This window comes from Chinchilla lanigera, unplaced genomic scaffold (genome assembly GCF_000276665.1).
Source record: "Chinchilla lanigera isolate Chin_1 unplaced genomic scaffold, ChiLan1.0 scaffold00112, whole genome shotgun sequence".
Classification (NCBI taxonomy): Eukaryota; Metazoa; Chordata; class Mammalia; order Rodentia; family Chinchillidae; genus Chinchilla; species Chinchilla lanigera.
The window spans coordinates 4,266,083-4,273,797 of NW_004955513.1; the positions used below are offsets into that span (position 1 = coordinate 4,266,083).

General features: G+C 60.4%; 1 protein-coding gene across 7 annotated transcripts in view; it reads left to right on the forward strand.

Annotated features, from left to right (window-relative positions):
• Nucleotides 1-6,540: 6,540 nt before the first annotated feature.
• Nucleotides 6,541-7,715, forward strand: part of Sec16a (SEC16 homolog A, endoplasmic reticulum export factor) — a 31,692-nt gene continuing 30,517 nt past the window's right edge. For 4 of the 7 annotated variants that reach the window (XM_013506687.1, XM_005408487.2, XM_005408488.2 and 1 more), the window contains exon 1: nucleotides 7,558-7,700. The gene's annotated coding sequence lies outside the window, so the exon portion shown is untranslated. Of the gene's footprint in view, nucleotides 6,650-7,086; nucleotides 7,146-7,171; nucleotides 7,342-7,557; nucleotides 7,701-7,715 lie in introns of those variants that run through there. The other 3 variants (XM_013506686.1, XM_013506689.1, XM_013506688.1) reach the window with 3 other exon arrangements.

Here is a 7,715-nt window from a genome sequence, read left to right on the forward strand (position 1 = left end):
CTGATACCTGCCACAAAGCAGGCGAACCTTGAGGACGCTGGGCTTGGTGAAAGAAGCCAGGCACGAGAGGCCGTCTGACATGCGAGTGTGATGCGTCTCGGTAATTTGACACACGGAGGCAGAAAGCAGCCTCCCAGGGCTGGGGGCAGGCCTGGCTGTGACCGCTCGGTGGCTGAGGAGTGTGACCTTGGAGTGATGGCACGGCCGGCTTTGGACAGTAGCAGTGGCTGTCCCCGCACTGTGGCTGCCCCTGAACTGTACATTCTGAGGAGGGTTGATTTTAAGCCCTGTGAGTCCCTGTGACATGTTACAGAGGGCAGGTGCCAGTCCCGGTGATGGGACCCAGGGCCTCGCTGGGGCAAGGGGAGCCATGCCCCAGCCTCCTGTGCGTAATTTCTCAAAGGAGCAATGTGGGTGGACTTGTTGGTCAAGAGGTAAGGCCTCAGAGACCAACAGCTCCACCATTCAAAGCCACCTGGAGCCTCCAGCAGCTGGAGGAGCTGAAGGAGGAGTGAGGTAGGCCCTGAGCCCTGGGCACAAATGTCATGGCACTGAGACCCATGCTCAGGCATGTCCCTGCAGAGGCAGCCACCCAAGCCCTGCACCACCACGACCACGGGGACAGTTTCCTGACGCTGGGTGCTGCCACCTGCCCACCACCTGGCCTGAATACCTGCTATGGGTCCCCAGGTGCCAGACCGCCCCAGAGGTGGCTGTGTCCCACTGCCCAGCCCCACAACTGCTGGCTTTCTCTCAAGCTGGTCCAGCTCATCCGGGTGACAACCTGGCAGCCCACCAGGCCCCGAGGGGCCGCCCTGCTGAACACATGTGATACCTGGGTACACAGCTCTTCCTCCTGGTCGAGCTCATGAGCCGGTCCCGGCTTGCCTGTCTGCTTTGGGCTGAAACAGGGCCCTCCTCCAAAAGCTCACATTGAAGCCCTGACTCCCAGGACCTCAGCGTGCAGCTGTGTGTGGAGACAGAGCCTTGAGAGGGGTCGCGGTGGTCATGCACCAGTGTGAGCGCATCCTCAGAGAGCAGGACACAGGTGTGCAGAGGGAGGGAGGGACACCTCAGACACACGGGAGAGACCCGGGAAGAGCCAACCTGTTTCTGTCCGTTCAACCTCCAGACCACCAGGACTTGGTGCCACAGACTGAGCCAAGTCCAGGTCCCTCCCAGCCCCAAATGCTTCCCCCAGGACACACCCAGTAGCTCCAGGCACATGCCCGGGTCCCCAGACACTGCCTCTTCCCCCCTCTGGGTGTGGGGGCTCCCTGTGGTCTGGAGGGGAAGACTTGCCCCCAGCCTTCCTTCCTTCACAATTGCCAATGCCATGCCAGGCCAGGGTGTCCCACCCCCTCAAGGGAAAAGGGCCCCCTCGGCACCTAGGGACGGTTCAGAGCAGCCCTGGCCAGGAGAAATGCAATGGAAGCGTTTACTGTTTAATAGTTTAATATCTCAGTAGCCACGTGCAGAAGGAAAGCAGCAGGCTGGGGATATCTCAGGTGAGTGTTTGCTTGACTTGTGTGAAGCCCTGGGTTCCATCCCCGGTACAGCCAGAAAAAAAAAAAAAGGAAAGAGTGAAGTTTATTTTAATAACATCTTAGTTTGTCTGATTAAGCTACAATATTATTATTAATTTTTTGTTTGTTTGTTTGTTTTTGTTTTTCTCCGGTACCGGGAACCGAACTCACGACCTAGCGCTTGCCAGGCAGGCGCTTTTGCCGCTGAGCTAAATCCCCAGCCCCATAAGCTGCAATATTATTTCAACAAATAATTGCTGAGCTTGGTGGTGCATGCCCGCAATTCCAGCACTCAGGAGACTGGGGCAGGAGAATTACCCTGAATTCAAGGCCAGCCTGAACTGCGTAGGGAGACCCTGTCTCAAAAAAAACAGTCAATATAACAGCCCATGGGAGAAATCATATTTGTAAAATTTCATTTCCTGATACTGTGCCTGAGGCAGTGTGTACCTCACCCCGCACCAGAGTGGGACCGGCACAACACAGGTGCGGTGCAGACACAGCGCTCCTGGCCTGCCGCAGACCCTGCAGGCTTAGACTCCCAAAGGCCGAGGTCACCCCAGGCACCTGTGTCACCAGTGCAGAGGAACAAGCTGTGACACTGGCATCTTGCATCTTGCTGCTGCTGGAGTGAACCCCAAATGCGGCTCTCACACTCAGGCCAGTGCAGAGAGTGGGGTTGAGAGTGCAGGTGGCCACAAACCCAGCTCCCAGCCAGGCCACCTGTGTGGTGTCCCTCACCCAGGAAGCCTGGCCTCCAAAAGACGTGATGGTTCGGCAAAGGAACTGGTGTCCCCTGCAGTCCGTCCTCACAGTCCGGGTCAGTGGCTGCCCAGCCCACACTGCAGCCACATGCAAGAGACACAGGCAGGAGACAGGTCCTCAAGGGCTCTGCCAGGGACGGCACTGCTGCATCCAGGGACCAGAGGTGTTTCCATGGCGGTGTTTCCACCAGGAGCACGGCGAGGCCCTGGGAGGGTTGACACATCAGGCACCGTGTCCCTGGGCCTGGCAATCCTCTTGGTGGGATCTCACACCTAGAGGTGCATGTGCTGTGTATGGAGGGAGCGTGTGTGCAGGACCCCAGTAACTCCTGCAGCCCTTTTTATTTATTTTGAGACAGGATCTTGCTGAGTTGCCCCAGGCTGGGCTCCAATTAGCCATTCTCCTGCCTCAGCCTCCAGGAGCACTGGGATTTCAGGCATGCACCACCATGCCCAGCTAAAAGCACATTGTCCAGGCTCTACCTTGCTGCAGGTGATTACCGTCCTCTCAGGCAGGTGGAGGAGTGTGGCCCAAGAGCAGTCTGTCCCTTGCTTGAGCTTTGTCTGTGTGCCATCCCGTGTGTGGTTGCAGGGGAAAGGGCCGGGGCAGAGTTCTGGCATTTTCCCACAACCCTGACCTCGCCCAGCTAGTTTGCAGCTGGGCCCACAGCAGGCGGTGCACGATCAGTGAATGTGCACCCATCCTGTCCAGAGTGTGGCACTGTTTCCCCACTCTGTGCGTCTTACACTGCACCGTGATTCTCTCGACCCTGTCCTCAGGCTCTGTGCAACGCACACATCACGGAGGCTGTGTCACTGACACCGGAAGTGCTGACCTCATGTACATTACTTATCCTTCCCATCCGGTCTGCTGGTCTGGAAGAAGAGGGGAGACCCAGACACTCCCTGTGGGGTGGCCCCCGTGCCTAGGGTGCCCTGGGCTGCGATGAAGGGGACTAGGTCCTAGGTACCAAAGCAACACTCTGGGAAACATGACCGTGCTCTGTCCACGCACCTGGGCTCCAAGAGCACTTTTGGAGGACCTGCTGTCTTCCTTCAGCAAGCCCCACTGCCCAGGGAGCCTGGGACAAACGAAGACGGAGTTGGGAGGCTGCAGTGGGGCTGGGTCCAAAAGCGCTGAAGTGCCCGGACACCCGTGGCCGGGGCTCACAGGAGCGCTCCGCACCCCGCCTCACAGAGATGGCTCTCTGACTCCCCCTGGTGACCGCATCCCGCCAGTGCCCTTTCGGCCCATGGACTGTCCTGTCCTGACGTGGGGGCTTGTGCCACGCTGAGGTTTCCACGTCCCGTGAGGCTGGAAGGGCTGGTGCGAACGTATCACCCAGCCCAGGTCCTTCAGATAGGAGAGTGGACACCCGGGGAGGATAGGACTTGGCAGAGCCTGCGGCAGGAGTGCAGCCGCCGCCAGCTCAGCGCAGGTGACCTCCGACCCTGGGGCCCTCCCTGCCCCGCCCCCCACAGAGACCAGCCTCGGTTCCTGCTGCAGCCTCACCCACTCCGTGCCTGTGGCGCTCGGCTGACTGATGTGATAGGTGGATGCTGCCCCAGGGGCTGCAGCAGAGCCAGGCCCCTGTCCAGGTGCTGCACGAGGGACCCCTTGCTGAAGCTGCCAGGGCTCTCCCCGAAGCCTCCATAGATGGGGCCATTCCACGAGCTTCCCTCTCTCCGATGTCCCCCACGATCCCTCAGCAGGTCCGCGGAGACGTCTCCCCATGCTGTGCAGCTAGGTGGGCACCAAGGGTGTGTGCCTGCCTCCGCTGGGAGCATGCACTGGCCAGGGCCTCCCTGCAGAAAGCGCTCTTTGGCCACGTGTACACCCTGGGATGGGCTGGACAGAGCACCCAGATGTGCAATGTTTTGTTTTTTGATTTTTTTGAGACAGGACTCGCTATGCAGTCCCAGCTGGCTTTGAGCTTCCAATGTAGCTGATACTAGCAATCCTCCTGCCTCAGCCTCCCAAGTGCTCAATGCAGGGTCTCAGTTGCTGTTAGACAGTGATAGTGGTGCCCATGAGGTGGCTGTGTATCTGGCAGCTGTGCCATGACTGCAGGTGGCCAGCAGGTGGGAAAGGGCAGCGGGCCTGAGGCTCCCTCCTTGCTGCCCCCAGGGGTTCTTCCTCTCCACTCCAGCCATCTCTCCCCTCTGGGGGACTGACAGACAGGGGCCACACACTTTGGGGCCCATGAGCAGACACAGCTGACTCTGCCTCCTGTTACTACCTCCTTGGCCCTTTGCCTTCTCCATGAAGCCCCCACCACTCTTCCCACTCCTGTGGACTCAACGTGCTTTGTGCTTTGTTTTATTATTTTTATTATTATTTTTTTTTTTTGCGGTACCGGGGATCAAACTCACGACCTCGCGCTTGCCAGGCAGGCGCTTCTACCACTGAGCCGTATCCCCAGCCCTGCTTTGTGCTTTGTGTCTGGACCACTCAGCCAGCCCCACTGAAGGAGGCACCGCTCCTCCCCCAACCCCAGAGCTGCAGTGTTCATGGTGAGGGTCTGCACTAGGCCCAAGGGCAGCGCCAGGCGTGGGCAGCCCTGCCTTACACGCCCCTTGCACTGCCAAGTGCACTGGATACTGACTTCGCCAGGAGGGGTGTGGGGCGGAGGCTCCTGGCACAGGCCGCCCCACCCTCTAGTGAGCTCTGGAGGACGGCCCTGGCCCTCGGCTTCAGCAGTGGCCGCTCCACGTGGCAGCCTCCACCCCCGGGCCAGGGCCCAGCCGGGGACGAGCCCAGTGGGGGTGCTATGTACGGGACCCCAACTCTCATCCCACATGCACCCCTCTAGACCTGCATGGCCAGTGAACAGCATGTCAGTCACACCTGGAGTTTTACATTTCCTAGCAGTTACATTTTAAAAAGAAGTGAAATATTTTTTTGGTACCAGGAATTGAACTCATGACCTCATACTTGCCAGGCAGACACTGTGCTGCTGAGCTACATGCCCAGCCAAGACATTTTCTTGAGACCGGGTCTTGCTATATCATTCAGGCTGGCCTCAAAATTGCCGTGATCCTCCTGCCTCAGCCTCCTGAATGCTGGAGTTATAGGTAGTGCCACCCACCCCACCCAACTGTGTATTTTATTTAAATCAAAAGATTTTTAACATGCAGTAACAAACAGCCAGTGAGACACTGTACATTTGGGACCCAGCTCAGTATGGACCAGTCTCACACCAGGCCCAGTGGCCACCACACTGGACGGTGCTCACAGCCCAACTCCTGCCACAGACTGGATGGACCTGAGCTGGTCCTGTGGGCTCTGTCCAGGTTCTGACTCTGACCCACCTGGGGGCTGCAGGGAGGTAGAGACACCTGGGCTCAGCCTCCCAGCACACGGTTGGGCGAGAGACTGAGAAGAGGGCAGGCAGGGGCACTGACAGCCATGGTGGGCAGTCACTCCTAGGCACAGGACCCTGGTGCTCCGCAGCTGGTCACCCCACACCCCATCTGCCCTGACAGTCCTGGCTCACATCCACTGGCCCGGCATAGGTATGGACAGCACCTCATTTTGGTGCCTACATTTACCTACTGTGGGCTCTGCTTCACCTTAAGAGATGGCCTGATGCTAAGGGTGTCAAGGAGATCAACGAAGGGCACGCAGCATGTAGGTGGCAAGCTGGATCTCAGAGGGGTTGTGACTCCAGGGCCTTGGCCACACGCCACAGAGGCCCAATCAACTCAGCAGGGTGCCGGGCTACAGAGAGGACCATCTGCCCTCAAGAAAAGGGGAGGGAAGAGAGAGTAGCCCCGAGGCCTCTGCAGGGACCAGGCAAAAGTTAAACCAGGTGCCTTTCTAATATCTCTTCCCTGAGGGTCCCGGCCTGGGACACAGACCTGTCCTTCACCCCAGGGCAGGGCCAGACTGCCTCTTCAGGTTACAGTCACCAGGGCAGGACCCCAGTCTTGTTGGGAACCAGGGGCCAGGCCTGAGCTCCACTGTAGAGCTCTTCCGAGAGTCACTGGAGAAAGAAGAGGAGTGCACCCTGATGCTTTGCCTCTGTGTCCCCTTCTTTTGACACGGCAGATAATGACAGCTGTGCAGGGGGGGCCTAATGGGACAGAGACTGCAAAGCTCCTTGACCACAGGAGGATGTGGTCCTGGCAGTGGGCCGTCCATTGCTGGGCTGCCTATCCTAAGTGGACTAGGGCCGAGGCTGTCACGTGCTCCTCAAGCCTGTGTTCAAACACATCGGGAGCCTGCCTCCTGCAAGGCAAATGTTAGCTTAGCGAAAAGCCCAGGTGCCACGTCAGACGGGCTCTGCCGGTGAGGCTGCGCCCTTGTCAGCGCCACCAAGACAAGCAGCAAGACCAAGCACCCTACTCTATCTGCAGGTACACCGGGGACCTGGCGGCCTCCCGACGTGCCGCCTCGGCGCCCCAGGAAGGAGCTAGGGGCTGCTCTGCCTCGGCCTCCCGGGCAGCGGTGCAGAGGACAGCACCCCTCTCTTTCCGAAGCCCTTACCCAGGCCGGCGCTGGATACAAGGGTGGCGATGGGAGGGAGGGGCAGCGGCGGACGGCCAGCTCGGTGCCCTCGCCGTGTCACCGCTGCCCGGTGGGGACTATGAGCACCCTACTGCAGGGAACCGCGGAACGGCTGGGTCCCACGCTCGGCGAGCGGGCTGCAGCCTGGGCCAGCTGGGAGGACCCGACGCTGGGGGCCGGGATGGCAGCGGCGAGACTCAGGGCTCCAGCCGCCGGCGCCGCTCGCGGTAACCAGGCAACCAGCGCAGGGCGTGCGCGTGCGCAATCCCCCCTGTCGCCCGAGCGGCAGCAATGGCGCATGCGCAGCCGCCCCGCCGGCCTCCAGCCAAGCCTAAACCGAGTCAGGTAGGGACTCGCCAGACCCATGGCCTGCTTGCGGAGCATCCGTTCTCGGGGGGTGGAGCTGCTCAGGTCGATCCTTCAAAGCCGATTCCCTCTTGGTGTCATGACTGAAGATTCCTGTCCCTTTTGACATCCTAAAACGACAGAAGAGTGGGAGACAGCGTAACCAGGGCGACGTCCCGGGGCGCCCTCGGCGCAGGTGGGCGAGGGGCGGGGCCAAGGGGTGGAGAGGCTGGGGCGGGGCCAAGGTCGTGACGAGGCGGTGGAGGACTGGACCGGGTTGGGGGCGGGGATAAGGGGCGGGGCTAGGGAAATAGAGCCGTGAATGACACACGGGAGGCGGGACAAAGGGGCGAGGCCGTGAAAGACTGGATGACGGCGAGGGGCGGGGCGCGCTGAGGGGCGGGGCGCGTGACGTCCCCGCCGGACACGTCGGCGGCGCGGCTAGCGGAGCCGGATGTGCCAAGATGGCTGCGGAGGTTTCCGTGTCTGCGCTGTTCGCCGCTGCCGGGTGGGCTCCGACCCGCGGAGCCTGAGAGGCGGGCCACAGCCGCGCGGGTGAGGGGCGAGCGG